Source organism: Haliotis asinina, chromosome 9 (assembly GCF_037392515.1).
Source record: "Haliotis asinina isolate JCU_RB_2024 chromosome 9, JCU_Hal_asi_v2, whole genome shotgun sequence".
In the NCBI taxonomy this organism is placed as follows: Eukaryota; Metazoa; Mollusca; class Gastropoda; order Lepetellida; family Haliotidae; genus Haliotis; species Haliotis asinina.
In genome coordinates, this window is record NC_090288.1 from 59,713,950 (window position 1) to 59,730,497 (window position 16,548).

Consider the following 16,548-nt stretch of genomic DNA (forward strand, 5'->3'; position numbering starts at 1 on the left):
CAGCGGGCTGCGTTTGTATATGCGTTCGAATCCTCTGGCTACCTGGGCCGAATCTTTCGTGGTCAAGGGTTCGGCTTCCTTGTAACGACTGGCTACATCCACTACGGTTAAGGCATACTTGTACCTCTTATCGTGGGGTAGGAACAGTAGGTCTGCCTGGTGAATGCTATTAGGTATGTTAATACCGAACCTCCTTCTAGGCACGTAGCGTGGTGCCGGCAAATAGATCTGCCACAGGGCTTGTTTTTCAAGCCACGCTTTGGCTTCCTCCGGGGGTACTCGCGCTAGTTTAGCTAGCTTATCTACTGCGTTAGCTCCTTTCCAGTACCCACGCGGGCTGTAGTAAATAGCCTCAAATTTTTTCATGTCCGTACGCGTATGTGTTTATACCATCAATAGCTATCCAACGTTTCGTGTCCATAGGCGACAGGGACGTCTTGTTTATAGTCAGTCCGTATATCTTATGCCCATCACTTCTAAGTGTGTTCATTTTATGTCTAAAGGTACGGGTCTTGAACAGGGCTTCCTTGAATCTGGCGTGTTTGATGTGTTGTTTCACCACATACTTCTTAACCCCCTTAGCCTTCCGGATCTCACTATTGTCGGCTTTCAGTATGGAGTACATCTTAGGTCTCAAACCTATGTACTCGGCTATGGGCGTGCCAGCACACTCGTCCTTCATCTTACCTAGGACCTTTTTATTTACCGTGCTGTGTAGGGTATGGGTCTTAGGGTAGTCGCTGGTGTCGTATAAATCGAGGTGTTTTTTCATGTCCTCGTACACGTCCTCGGTTCGAATCTCCATCAGCAGGGAATCCGTGTCAGTGTACAGCACTTCACACCTATCGCCGTACTGTTTCTTGAGCTCGTTGTAGTAAAAGTCGTACATCAGGTGTTTGGATAAATCGAGGATGCTCATCCCCACGTAAACAGGCCGGTTGAATTTTATGTGGCTTTTCTTCATGTGTAGGGCAACCAGGTTGTCTGTGAATATCTTACTACGGTTGAATGCCGGACTGGCTATCAATTTCCTGAGCTTGTCTTCCTCACTCGACCGAACCAGCTTCACGGTTACGCGTTTCCTCAGGTTCTCCATAGTCTTACCAAACACCGAGTTGTTCATGAGCTTGTAGAGATTTTTCTCAAAATCACTGGTGGCTTTTTTTCGTAGGTCTGTGTTCATTCTGATGTAGGGTTCCATCCATGGGCTCTGGTCGAACATGAGCACCCTGTGTATTTTGGTCAGCCTCATACCCAACGACAGGTACAGCTGTAGGTTGCGATAGTGAACGATGTACTTGGTCTTATTCATTAAGTTAGGCACGAGTTTTTCAACGTCTGTCACACGACCACCTGACAAGTTATGTTGGTACTCAGACATCCAGTCTGTATTAACCCTCATACGTTCGGGTGCAAGGGGATAGCTGTTGTGTGATGTGTGTAATTCCTTTGGATACTCTAAGTCAACCTCGAGGATATAACCTTTGTTCGAATCTGGTGCAACCTCCATAACATCAACGTGGGGTACCCATTCGAATCCCCCTGTAGGTAGATACTGACTCATGGCCCAGCCGTACAGGTTGTTTGCGTCGAGGTAGAGAATGTGATTGGTTGGTTTGTTAGGATCGTAACCTTTCACGTATTGATTATTTGCTTTCGCGTATCGTTTGGATGCCATGGAAATCCCACCTCGCAAGCCTTTCTCAATGAATAGGTGCATATCGTAATCTGTGAGCAATTCCAAATTAACTCCGGTCTTTTTAAGCAAGGCGTCCCACGACAGACCTGGGCTGGTGTAATACCATGCGGGGTCGAGTTTATACTGCTTTAAACATGTCTGCCGAAACGTTTCAAACACGTCGGCTAACAGCAGTACATCTGTCCTCAAGTACAGGTCGTGATAATCACCCAGGTTCTTACAACCCAGTTTATTCCATACGTTAGTCGCGTGCGAGTAATCATCTCGTGAGACGGACGCCTCATTCAGCTTGCTATAAAAGCAGTCAATAGGAGGTAGTCTGGTCTCGGTGAACTTGGCCCAACTATCCATGTACTCATAGGGGTACACACCCTTCCTCATAAGCAGGGGTCTAGTCTCGGCGTCTGTGTATCGATCGGTGATAGGGAAGGTATTGTTGGCCTTGACCAGACTGTCGAGTGACGACAGGAGGAACTGAAACGAGTCAATGAACCTAAGTCCGTTTAAGCTGAAGGAGATGTATCTCTCCATGTTGTTGGGGATGCACGTTATATTACCATCGATTTTCGCGATGGCCTGCATGATCAAGTGTGAGTCGTACCCTCTCAAGTTGTGAAAGACAACGGGGATGTTTATTGTCTTAGGGTTGATTTTAAGCTTGAGATTGCACGCGTTGTGAGCGGCGCCTCTATACTTACCAGTTATGTGACAGTGATCTCTCACCGAATCACCGTTAAGTGGTGATTCACACACGTGACAGTTAGTGCTACTAGCGTGGGCTAGCCTGTCGACTCGGGTCAGACGCATGGGAGCGATTTTATACAATGCATTCCTAATAATTTTTTCTTCCTCCTGCAAACACTTTAGAAACCTTTCAGCCGCGTCAGGGCCCCTATACACTACCGGAGCTTTCGTTTCCCCGTCACAACGGACGACAATGTATCCAAACGAACAGGCTTTATGCTCTTGTGTCTTGTGGGTAAAGGTACCCCCACTAGGGGAATCCCCACCCACAACTAAGGCTTCGAAGTCGGCGTATATGATATAAGGCACAGACATTTGGTTCTTGTGGTTACTGAATTTTAGGATATTTTCACCTTCCTTAGGCATGTCGACTCGTATGGCCGTCTGCCCCACGCCTTGACAATCATCCCGGTGGGATTCTAATAAATCAGCTCGACTGAAACCGTGTAGGCATCGTTCACAGAAGTGGGTCTTTTCTCTGTGTGCCGATTGGTCGTGCAACAACCGGCTGAGATGTTTTATCCATGTGTAGTGATACTTTTCACCTCGCTGGATCATGAATATATTGATAACTTGACGATCCTTCACCGGGCTGACCCTGTGTACTATTGTTGTGTTACCTTCGTGCCCAAAGACATTTATAGCCAGATTATTCTGTTTTTCTACTTTAGTGATCTGGGATATTGGGGTGGGTTCATCTATACCATCCCAATTAAGCCCATCATCTTGGGGATAACTAGAAAGCCTATCTGAATTCTTGCCAGCTGGAAATAAGGCTGACCTGATAGCTAACCTAAGGCAATCGTTTCCTCTATTCTTAACGTTTACTATGGCATGTTTGTTCCTATAGTAGGGAGGCAAGGCTAGGTATGACCCGCCTCTGAACGGCACGTAGTTAGCTATGTCTAGATAGATATTATCGATTTTATCTACAGCCCACCCGGACCCCAAGTGTGTATAGCGTTCTAGGTATTCTCGTATCTGCTGAAAACTTGTATCGATTGATGCGTCAATGGTCTCTGCATGTATGACGACCTCTTGTTGACCTCGGAAGTAAGGCTGAACATACTCAGTGGCCCCTGTGGGGCCCCCAACCTGCTTATCGAGCGACATTTTCACTGTGATCTGAAACTTGATACTTCCTAAGTTATTTAGTTCCTGGTTGACCTTATCAGCTATCAGAGGCTTGATATCTGTAATGTCTATGTTTCTATCAACGTGCATGCGCCAACCTCTCAAATAGTTACCTACAGCGCGCTCAGTGCTCACGAACTGTAGGTCAATAGCTCTATTCTGTCGTAATAATTCTAAAAGCTGTGGTTTTCTCATACGGGAATACCCGCCTAAACCCAAATCGTGTGCCTCGGCTTTCAGTTGTTTTACAGTGGGACGTGCTACGGGGGCATGTGATAACAATGCGGTTAACCCGGCTCTCCCCAGGTTTGAATAACCCGTGTGTCCAAGCTGTTTTGCTTGAGCTTTTAATTGTTTTACCGTAGGAGGGGCTTCTAAACCTAGTAATCTCAACAATGCTGACTTCCGCATTCGAGAATACCCGATAACACCTCTCTGTTTTGCGACCCTCTTGAGCTCGCTTACAGTAGACATCGTGTTTACACCTAAGAGAACTAATGTCTAATTGGTTCACAGTAAGGGGAGGTAACTCTTAAGTGGCTATCTTGAGCAGTCGCCTACGTTCTTTTATATAGCCTTTTTTATTCTCGTAGATGAGTTGATGTCTGACTACGTTCGCTCCGTGAGCTTTACATAGACAGTAGTGTCCTTTAACCCCGATACCACACACAGAACACGTGTAGTTAGGACTTCCCATATGGAAACAACAGAACCCCTGATTCCTGCATTTCCTACCACAGGCCTCGGTCTTCCCCATAAGTATGTATTCGCATCGGTATGGAGCGGGTCTCATGTTTACTTATATAGGTGTTTTAGTTTAATTGCTTCGCAACCAACGCAGTAGCTGCCATACCCAACACTATGAAGCCCAATTCACGATTTATTTGTCCCTTGGATGGTGTGTAGTACTGAGCGAGTGTGGGTTTATTGAGCGGTTCCAATTGTTTACCAGTTAGTAAATAGTATTCTTTCATTGCTTCATCGACATCGTTGAATGTTTTAATGGCATGGTTTTCACGCTTGAGCTGTTCATTAATAAAATCGATCCTCTGGAGGCGTTTTTTAACGTACTCGTCCTGTGCTCTTTGTAATTTCTCAGTAGCGAGATCGTGTCGCTTCCTTTCTTCCTGTATTTCAGCCGCGTGATCATCTCGTAGTTTAGAGAAGAGGAAATTACTCCCGGAAAATGCAAGGGCATTCACTAACGCCCCACCGACCATCATAGCTATCGTGGCCATCCCTATATTTATTTCATTATATTATCAGGTATGATCCCTTGTTTTACTAGGATGTCTTTTGTGGCCATCGCCATACCAAGGTTCATTATGAGCATACCCATATCCTGCAGGTTGAAATCTAGCTTGATAGTTGGTTGTTTAAGCACCATTTTAGTCAACCGAGCGTACCCTACAGCTAGACTGGCGACCACTGTGGCGTGGTATGCGTCGTTGACGAACGTTTTCCCCTCAGACATTATGTATATGATATAAAATATTAAAATTATAACATGATATGCGGGTCTACCATGGGGGATACCCCCACACCCCCACTGTTGGGGGTGGGTGGTGGCTCACTGTGGGAGGGTACCCCCACGTATAACCATGTTATAACCACGGCAGCAGTTACACCTACAGCCAACAACAGTCGGGTTGGGTTGGTCACTTTATGTTGGTTACACCACCGTTTTTTACCGGCAGCTACTCTCTTAGGATTCTTCTGTCTGGTTACTGTTGAAGTGGTCTCCACCGTCACTGGTTCCTGTGAACTCACTGTTGGGGGTACCACCACTGGGGTCTCCTCCACTGGGGTTTCCTGTGCAGCATCCATCTATACTATTATTATTATTCTTTCTCTCAAATTGACAATGTTTTGCTGTGATAATCGCCGCCGTCACTGGAGCCAACAACATACCATATTTGTGGTACAGCCTGCAGCTGATAGAGCTCACGGCGTGTTCGATAAAAGGGTCTTTCTCGAGGTCCTCCCACAGGTAAAGTCGGCGCTCTGGTGGAATGGGAAGGAAGTGTGATACAATACCGGTGTATATCTGGGTCATAGCCGATCCTATTGTCTTTGTCATTTCTGCTCCGAGCCGGGACTCGTATCTAGCGTATAGCTTATCGATTTCTTCGGCTGACATTTTGTGAATTTTATCCGGGGTGTAGTCTCCAAAGTAATGTTTGGCTTTGCCTCCAACAGCCAACGCCACCAGTTTCTCTCGAATGGGGGAATCCCCCACACCCCCACTGGGGGTACCCCCCAACTGTTCGAGTAATTCCTCACACTCCATCTTATAATATAACAAGTAAGATTTAGTTTTAACTATATAATACCCGATGCAGACAAAACACAGAGAAATGAAGGTTAAGTTGCACACGACAAATACTTCAAATATCATAGCTATGCTTAGCATTTGCTTAGCTTTGCTTAGCTTTGCTTAGCTTTGCTTAGCATACTATATATGCTACTGGTTGGTCGGTCTTTAGCACGAGCTTAGCGTGTTTAGTTTCAGCGAGCTGTTTCTTCACCCGTTCCCGTTCTAATTTACTCATCACATCGTTCTCTCTCAAACACTCCTCGAACGAATCCCTGTCCTTGCAGTGAAATAAGGCCACCCATCGCGTCTGCTCCCTGAGGTCTGCTGGTGTGGTCTCATACCATGACTGAACAGCTGGTTGGGCACGCCCTCGATAGTCACTTCCACCTTTTCAATCTCGGGGTTAAAAAACTTCTCGCTGTCCCTCCGGAATGGCTCGTAATCCTCCACGGGGACGACCAGTATACCTTTCATCGATCGCGCCGGCACGTTCAGGTTGATATTCCACACAGTGTCGCTCTTATCTCGCACGACTGATCTATGTCTCAGTACGCGATCGTACAGGATGGCCATCTTCCCAGAATACTGGTTTCGAACCTGCCTGGCCAGCTCCGGGCTAGTGACCATGTCGAACTCCAGAGAGATGTTGTCTATGGTATAACTGGCCTCATCACCGTTCGGCGTACGCACTACTTTGCTATAGTCGTTAAACGTGAGCTCGTATTCGAGCCTATCACCCAGCGCGGCCTGGTAAAACGGCGCGTGTCCCGTGAGCAACTCGAAGTCGAGCGGCACGCAGAATCGATTCCCGTATGCTAGAGCGATGGCCTTTTCACCGTCCGATAGCTTGTCTTGCTGGTCTGTCGTGAAGACGTATCCTATGCGCGCCCGGGTTGATTTACTGATGCCCTGGTACACATCATTGACTCGTTCTCCCTCGCTTTTCCAGAGATCCTTGTAGCAGTGAAACACGTCGCTGTCGTCGATGCTCAGCACCTCGTTACCGCTGATCTTGACGGTCGTTTTCTTGATGATGGCTCGACCCACGTTCCGCACTAGCTCGCGTTTGTCGTTGTCGGAGGTCAACGTGATATTGAACGCCAGTCGAACAGTGCCTGGTACAATGAGGTCATTCTCACCAAGGTTTGGAAATCTAACCAGCAGAGTTTGATTCTGGTCTATCTTGCTGGGATTGTTGGTGATGGTCACCGACTGGCGCACGGCTCTGGCACCTAATGGCTCTCTCAATTTTCTGAAAGGATCTAATTTTCTGCCGTACATTGTTATATAAAAGAAATATATTTTTAATACTAATGGATGAAGATATAGATATGACGGAGATGCCGGGCGCTATTGCCCAGGCATTCGATGAGCAGGAGACCTCATTTACTAGTTCACCATTGAACCAAGAACTCTTGGAAACAACGGTAAATGATTATTACGAAAGTTTAAGAAGAGATAAAAACTACGTTGAACCACAGGGCCGATACCATAAGAATTTTTTTATTGATACAAAGGGTGTTCTACGCCTTAAGTCTGACCCAGGGGTTGACCTCTTTAACAAGAGCAATAAAAAACCACTGGCCTTGTCAACTCTAGCCAGCCGCCATGGTGTCGAATTTATCCGTAAAAATCTAAACATGAATGATTACGGTGGTGCAATACCTAAGGCCGTTGTTGAAGATCTGCAAGCTACCAGATCCCACCTCACCACTAGAGATGAAATGACACCACAGCGTGCTACAGAAGCCTCAGACAGCATAGAAAAACTGTTGAGCACCTACTGGGACAAACCGTTACCGGGGTTTGACTTTCCGGTAAGGGAACTGCGCGGCTTAGACGAAGCCGTGAAACGCGTGCGTGGAGAACTCGTGAACAACATGGGGAAACTGAACGAAATCGACGAGCACATCGCTAGGGAAAAAACCAAACTCAACGAAACTGAAAACGATGATATGAAGCGTCGTATCAATGAACGAATACGTGATTTAGAAGACGAGAGACGTACACGATTGGAAGCCGCTTCCTCGAATCGTGAACAGCTTCGATCCCAGATCAGTCGTATTCGGGAAACAATCGATAGAATACTGAATGAGGATACAACTTTAGCCAACAGGATTCGGATATTGTTCCGGGAGCAAGGGATCACCATCGCCAGTATTCTGACTGCATTGGGTTTCATCATATCAACCCTGGTGGTGTCACTGACGGGGGGAACCCCCACACCTGCCGGCGGGGGAACTCCCACTCCCACAGGAGGTGGTGTTAAAGACTGGATAAAAAAACTCGGGGAAGGCCTGGCTAAACTGGCTGGTAAAGCCGCCGAAGCCCTTCCCGGCATCCTGGGTAGCATCGTCTCGTGGTTGTTGAGCGCTCTGTCTAAAACTGCCATGTGGCTCAGTCAAAACCTGTGGGCAGCCATCGTCGCCGTGGCGGGTCTGGTGTACGTAGCGGCTAAGAAATCTTTAACCAAATAAGTCCCAAAGCTACCCCACCAACCACTAGGGCTGTTTTATTATCAATATGCTGCTGATAGGAGGTCTGAATATGGGTGTGTGTGGGGGGCACATGAACTTTAGACTCCGGGGTGGCGCCACTATACCCTTTTCACGTGGTGGGATGTGTGGGATATAGGGGGTGTTAATATCGGGGTTGATACCCAACTTTTGGTCCGCCGTGGCTATGACTATTTTGTTGTTATAACCCACCACTTTTTTTATTCTCAGTTGCATATCACTCGGAGCCATGTACAACCCCACGCCGAACACGTAATTGACTTTCGATCTGGCGTATTCTAACACGTTTTGGTAGCGTTCGATGGCCCGCGGGAGATCAACTGGAGAATTGATAGCATCATCAACGTTGGAAACGAATTGTGTCTGAGCGTCGTAAGCAGTTCCCTTACCGAGGATGTTGGAACGCGTCATCGACTGCGCACCCAACAGCGCCCACACGTACGTTCGAATCGAGTCGTTCAAGCGTATTGTACCAGCACGAGTGAATCCTTTCGATGTGTCCAGCATGAACATTTTCCACACGTCTGCGGTTGACTGCTCCACTTTCTGGACTGTGAAAGCAACACCACCTTTAAAGTTCATACGATCATCCCTCCATTCATTACTCGACAAAGCAAAGTCCGGGCGTAGTTTACCTTGTTTCAGTACAAGATCACTGAGTTCTTTCACTGATCGCACGCCATCAGAAGGAATACCCAACCCGTGGTTCGGCCCCGGCAAACGCCAATCCGTCTTCGGGTTTATTTCGAATTCATTGCAAATACGTTCGTAGGCCCGTCTATCGTATGGGTTGTTTGTTGCGTCCGACGCTTTGTCCTGTGGGAGGGGGGCACTGATCTCTTTAAGGATACGTCTGACCTGGTAGTACACGTGGAACTTGAACACAGACTGACTCAGCGGTCCACGCTGAGAGTCGGCCAATGCCACACCACACCCCGTTGTAGCGCACCACACGGCAAAGTTGAATTGATTTTGCCAGAACTGCATAGGGTTGTTGAACCACGCGTGGACTGCCTCAATGGTAGTCACCGAAAGCTTATACTTATCGAACACATCTAAAAGCTGGGCATTGAAATACAACTCAGGAGCAACCACGATCTTCATGGGGGAGAAATCTACATCCAGTTTAGGGTAAAACACACCAGGGGAATACATTTTAAAACTATTATATAAATAAATATATATGTAATATGTACATAACACTTCCAGGAATAACGAGCGGTGAGGCCGTTCAGCTGACGCACGCGATCGATAACACGACAGGCCAACTCGAAGTCGCACTCTGCGATATCACCTACCTACCGCAATGGACTAACATTAATATCAGCAACAATAAGCTGTTCGTTAGTGGAACTCGCAGCCAGATAACTGACGGCTACTACAGCGTGTGCTCTCTAAACGATGAGGTCTTCAAACCCCTGGGAGCAGAACTCAAGATGAACGACTCAAACGGTACAGTGGTGTTAATCAACAACGGAAGAACCTCATTGAGGCTAGGCCGACCATTAGCGAGGATACTCGGTATGTCTCCTGACGAGATAAAACCAACAACAACCGTCACAGGCACGAAGTTACCCGACCTAGTACCGTACCGAGAGCTGTACATTCATCTCGATCAGGTGAGCACAACGTACAACATTCAAGGAGGTCACCCTTCCACTATACTGAGAGCAGTGCCGGTGAAAACTGAGAAATTCAACGACGGTAGAACCGAGTCGTTTTCACCACGGCAGTATAAGAGATTAACTCAGGGCAACATACCTGAGCTGACAATATCGGTGTTAGATATAAATCATAATCCTGTAAATATAGGATACCTCAGCTTAACGCTTCATGTAAAATGACCAGCGCACAAGGGCCCGGAGTGAAAAAATGCGTCAATATCGGGATCTCCGACCTTGGAGACACGCGCGGTTTCGACGCTCCAGGAGTAGATGGTAAATCGTACGCCTTGCAACTGAAAAACAACATTTACAAACGCGTTGAAATCCCCTCCGGTGGAACCCTAAGTGATATAGTAGATACCACAAGAGCAACAGTCAACACTAAGTACACCCTTGTCAACACCGGTGATAATAATTGGGTAATATACCCATCGTTCGGTGGTAAACTGTTCGACTTAGACGATGTTGAGAGCACTACCGTCGTCAAAAACAAACCATATATGCTCGTCTTCACCGAAGATGACAAGTGGGTGTTGTTACCCGATAACAAATGGTTTCTCAATATTAAACTCGTCTCCCCTTACGTGTTCACGGATAACAAAGACAACCACCTAAACAAAGTCGTGAACAATGGAACCCTGCTCGTGGCTTACGTCCCAACTCAGAGACGTAGTATAGTCGTCAGCCCAGTCAACACTATAGCAGCCCACATGCTATCGAGTAAACCGGCCATGCAAAACGTGAAATTGCAGTTGGTGTCTGAATTCGAAGGCGTGGTCAAGATACTAGAGGATCTACCGGCAAACTCAACATTGTTCATCAAAGTCTACCTAGGGGAACCATCGGGGAATGATGTCGAGATCGTGAAGGGGATCAAACTCGGGTGGGTGAAACGACACCAGTTTCAAGTTTGCAACGTTTACTTGCGGGTGGGTGTCGACTCCAAGACCAGTCTGCAGGGGGTCAACGTGATCGTGGAAAACAAGATATCACTAATCAATATCTTCCTGCCTGACAACATACACTTCATGGGTATGAAGTTAACCCCTGAATTATTATCAGAAAACCAGTTGGAAATTATATCGTAATAATATAATCATGACCAGTCATCATCCCAACACTACGCTTAACGACCTGGGAGATACGGAGGGATTCGATCAGCCTGGTGAGGAAGATGAATTATACATCCTGCACTTCAAAGACAACGTGTACAGACGGGTGTCGTTATCAGATTTAAAAGAGCCTGAATGGCTGATCAACTTAACAATCACCTCACCTTATATCACATTAAAAGAAGAAAAGTGGGGGTACATCTCTAAGATTAGGAATAACGGTATCTGGCCCGGGGATTTCATTACGGAAAATAAAGCAACAGTCTCGATAGATTCTGGAGAAAAAAGTGGGTTAAGTTCTGACACAGAAAGTAAATTAACATTTAGCAGTAAGTTTTTTTTACCCAAGGAGCATCTTGATCAAATAAACTACCTCTACACAATCATCATAGAAGTCGTCTTTACGTATTTTAACCAGGAAAACTCCTCGAAAGGACGCCAAATTTTACCCGGGTTGACAATACACTGGTATAACGAACACGTAGGTCAATATTGCCGTATTGTTATACAACGGAATGACCCGGGGGGTCCTATAAACCGCTTCATAAGCCTCCCTGGGGTTTTTATTACAACAGAAAAGTCTATTGGCTTCACACCTATTATCATTAATTATGATCTATCCCTTGTAGGCTTCAAATTCATTCGTGAAATATTAACTGAAACCCAATTAAAATATTTTTCAAAATATATATTATAGATGGGTCTGTACCCAGTCGTAGAGGAAGTAGCGAAGACGCTGGAAACCGTAGATGGGTTCCGCTTGAGGCAGTTATGTTATGTGAAACGTCAACTAGAACAAGACCGTGACACGCGGAAAGCACTATGTAAAAAATATAATAGAGCTTTCAATATCGTGGACGGGGCTGACACTACCCTTATGGCAACCAGTATGGGACTAGGGGCGGCAGGCGTTGGGTTGTTAACCACCATCGTGGCTGCACCTATAGTGCTAGGTATTGAAATAACGGCTGGGGTGACAGGGTTGGTAGGGTTGGCGCTTAAGTTAGTATCACGCAGACTTAATCGTAAGGCATTGAAACACGACGAGATCAGGGTTCTGGCCGAAGCAAAGCTGAACACAGTGAGTGAGCGAATTTCCACGGCACTCTCTGACAGTAAGATCTCAGAAGAGGAGTTTAGTTCAATCCTCTCTGAACTCAAAAAATATAACGGAATGAAACAAGATATTCGATCCAAGTCTCGTAAGTCTGCTATCAGCGAGGACGAGAAAAAAAAGTACATAGCACAGGGAATACAAAAAGCCCAGCAAGCCTTTATTATGAACACCAAAGAGATCGTAGGCGGTTCACGTTAAACTGTTTCATCGATATAAACATAACACGAGGGCGATAGCCGTAAGCGAGCCACCGATCCTATATGGTCAGTCAAAACTTACAACATAGATAAAGTGGATATAAAAGCCGACGAACCTAACTTATACTACTTGAGGGATGGGCCGGGTAGGGGATTTGTAAGAGAAGAATTATTGATCGTACCGTACGGCACAGTATTACCTCCTACCAAGGCACAGTAATTACCGCCAACTTTTTTGTAGTAGGGGTAATAGTAGCAAGAGCTAATGGCCCAACCAAAGCCTTATTTAGTAAATAAGGCTTTGTAGAGACATTTCTTGAAAGTGAGCCAGAACCCCCATTCCCTATACTACTTTATCATTAAAACCCCCGCACGGTATCAAAAATGAGCAGACCACTATAACTTGATAATGCCCGCAAAATGCTTGACGACGGGGCATTATCAAGCCAGTTGTTAGATTAGGTGACGTCACAAGTAGCCCAGCTCTTGATGTCCAGTCCCTTACCGCTTGTTGGTTCATTATTGACTATTTACATTCGTCACATTCACCTGTGTTATTATTTACTTTCTTGCCGGTGCTAACCATAACAACTGTACAACATATAGCAATGACAACATCGACTGGACCACTGACGTTGCTGAGCACTGAAAACATGGCGGCTGGTAGTATGGGCAACGCTCAAGGTCGAATGTCGTCACTCTCAATAGTGACCTCACCTGGTTTGTTTCACGACGTTTCAGTGTTTGTAAAAAGTGTGTCAGTGGCCTCCGTCGTTTGATATTAGCAATAAATGCAACATCGATGCCGTTGTTTTTATTTTTATTTTATCAGAAAGTCTATCCCATTTCGGCCAGTTAATGAAAGACCTCGGGCTTATTCTAATTATAATGCCCTGAAAAATATCGTAACCCTTATATTATTTCATAGTTGTACCCGTGAAGATCAGGTTTAGAACTGATCTTCAGTAACCCATCCTTGGTTTTGTATATGTTATAAAATCACACAAGGGTCAAAGCCGTATCTTTCTGAAGGAACAAACATAAGTGTCACATACAAAGTCAGTCATGCTGTAGATGCAGCATACCAGGTGTTTGACATTCTCTGGTTTCAAATATGACGTCAAACAATGTCCCTAGATTGTCACTTATGCATCTACAAGCAATAAATCATGTCTCGTTTCAGAACTGATCGTTTCAATCAGATAGCAAAACAATGTCTTATAATTTTGTAAAGAGTGTTAATGATAGTTTTAAATACGTCACCTGTTAACGGTTGCTGCTATTTGGATAGGTGTTAAATATTTCATTGATGTATCTGTATACCCACACCGCTACAGGGAAAAGATCAACGGGAAATCACGTATGTGAAGACTCTAATGCTTTTTCATAAATCTGCCTGCATTCAAAATTTCATTCCAAACCGAGCATAAATCTCATTCACCAATACAGACAGTCAATTATTCTTTGTTTCATAAGAAAGACATAGAGGTATTTACAAATAAATTTTAGCTTAAAACTTAAATAAAATTGTATTTCTATGTCTCATTTCGAGATTTGTACATTAAGTCGTTAACTAAGATGTGGCAGGTACTGGCCGCTGATAAAGTGGACTGAGGCGTAGTTGATTAACAACTCAGCTCGGCCATGGCGTGACATGAAGTTAGCAACATAAAATATTGCACAAATGTTACCATTTATAATATGGTCTTTACAGCTTTTAGAAAAGTATTGCACTTTGAATGTTATGAGAACTTGAAGGAGCAGACATCACTCACGCTTACTTATGTGCTGGAGTCGGTGTTTAATTAGTAATCTCATGCAACGCGATGCCTTATAATGAATGTATAATAGGTTATTATCTAATAAATTATATTTATAATACAAAATCGTGAACCTTTAATAGAATACGTTTCCTGGCAAAGAAAGTATACAGAAAATGTACAAACCTGTAAAACATAGATGAACATCAAATGAAGATGATGTATCGCCAAGGGATGGAACTACTCACATAGGCCGTGAAGTGGCAAATCTGAAGATACCTACATCACGGACAGGTATTGCACGAGATGTCACGGAACTGGTAAAGCACGAGATACTACAACTGGTATTACAACCAGAGTAAGAGTGAGAGAAGAAAATAAATGAGCATAGAGGAATGAAATAAGAGATATGTAAGGTATTGGGAAATGCATCCGGCGACAAAGACGTCACAGACGGCCCTTGATGGAAGAAGTCGTACAATCATTCACAATTCACCTGGCTACCTGGTTGCACCTGTTATGGGTTCTTTTCGCTTATTAAGTATATTTTTGTAGCCTACAATGTGATTGATATGATATCACGTCCGTACCAGACGTACGTATTTTTTTCTAGCAGCCGAGTCTCGTTTTGAGGTTTCCACGATTTCCAGAGCTGCGTATGTCAGAGCACGCTGAGAAACGAGCACGCTGCTAGATGTGTTTTCGAGGACTGGAAAGAACGTAGTGTTTCAATATTCAAGTGGTTAGATGTGTCAACTAATACTGGTTAATATTAATATATCCAGTTGACTGAGTTGGTCTCATAATTCTGGACTGGTTACTGCACTATACTGCTCGATAGGACGGAACTCAGTCAGCAGGAAACACAACTGCTGTGTAAACAGTATTTTGACGTGAATTTGGCTGCTCTTTGATGGGTTCGAGTACTGAGAAGTCCTAAGGTCTGATCCTCTTCTTGCTGGTAGATTGATTCACATTATGCAACAAATATTATTATTACAATATAATTGTTGCTTTTTTGTTGTTGTTTTGTTGTTTGTTTTTGTTTGTTTTGTTTTGTTTTGTTTTTTTTGGGGGGGTCTTTTTTTTCTTGTTAGTGTGTTTGGTTTGTTTGGTTTTTTGGGGTTTTTTTTATGTTTTTGGGGGGTGTTTGTTTGTTTTTTGTTTTTGTGTTTGTTTTGTTTTGTTTTTGCTTTTGCTTTTGTTTGTCTGTTCGGGTTTTGCTGTTTTTTTTGTTTTGTTTTTTGTTTTGTTTTGTTTTGGGGGGTGTTGGGGGGTGTTTGTTTTTGTTTGTTTGTTTTTTGTTAGGTTTTTGGTTTTTATTTTTGGTTGGTTTGTTTGGTTTGGTTGGGGTTTTTGTTTTGTTTTGTTTTTTTCATTTATTATTGTTTTTGTAAGAGGGACACGTATTTGTCTGCAACTCCACAATATCCTTTATTGCCTCTCCCTAACGTGAAATGTCACTGTGACTTTTATGGCTGTGGAGTGAGTCCAGTCTGAAAAAAATGGAGAGACCTAGTATTATACACGGACTGCCTCCACATACACCAGGTACCGTCAGTATTTGCTCAAAAGACATGCTCGGATAATCACGCTTTGTCAAAGGCAACAGATAAAACTGAAACCGGTTTGAATTGGCCGTAATGTAGTGTGCTTTCGAGGTGGGACTTTTTATGCCGTGGTTACGCGAATGATTTCTCAAAGTAGAAACGTCGTTCTACCTCGTCATTGAGTCAGTTTCCGATACTGTCACCAGTCTGGTTTTGTCTCCCATATTTAGCAGACCGTGATGTAGCGGGAACACTGTTAAAATCGGCGATAAATACAATTCACTCACTCATTTTAAATAGTGGGCCACTGGACCCAACCGTCGAAGTCCTCTCAGTTGGATGAGGAAAGTTCAATTTTTAGGTGTGCAAGAAAATTTGGATGCTGGTTCGAAACCTAGATCTTTCCAGGTTAGTCGGGCGGTAGTGTAGCCTAGTAGTTAAAACGTTCGTCCGTTAAAGACCGAAGTTTGATTCCTCCCATGGGTACAATGTGTGCAGAACATTTCTGGTGATACTGCTGGAATATTGCTAGTCCCAATCCTGTGTTTGTCAGCATAACATCCATGGTCGTGGGTTTAACCAAAGTATGAAAAGCCACGCAACTTATCGTTTCGTTATATTTCCCACCAAAAACTGGAATAGTGTTAAGAATGTTGGTTAACCCTCTCGCCTTCACATCAGGTATATGTACCTAGTCTCGTAGCTTTAATTAATAAGTTAAATATGTGTATCTGAAAA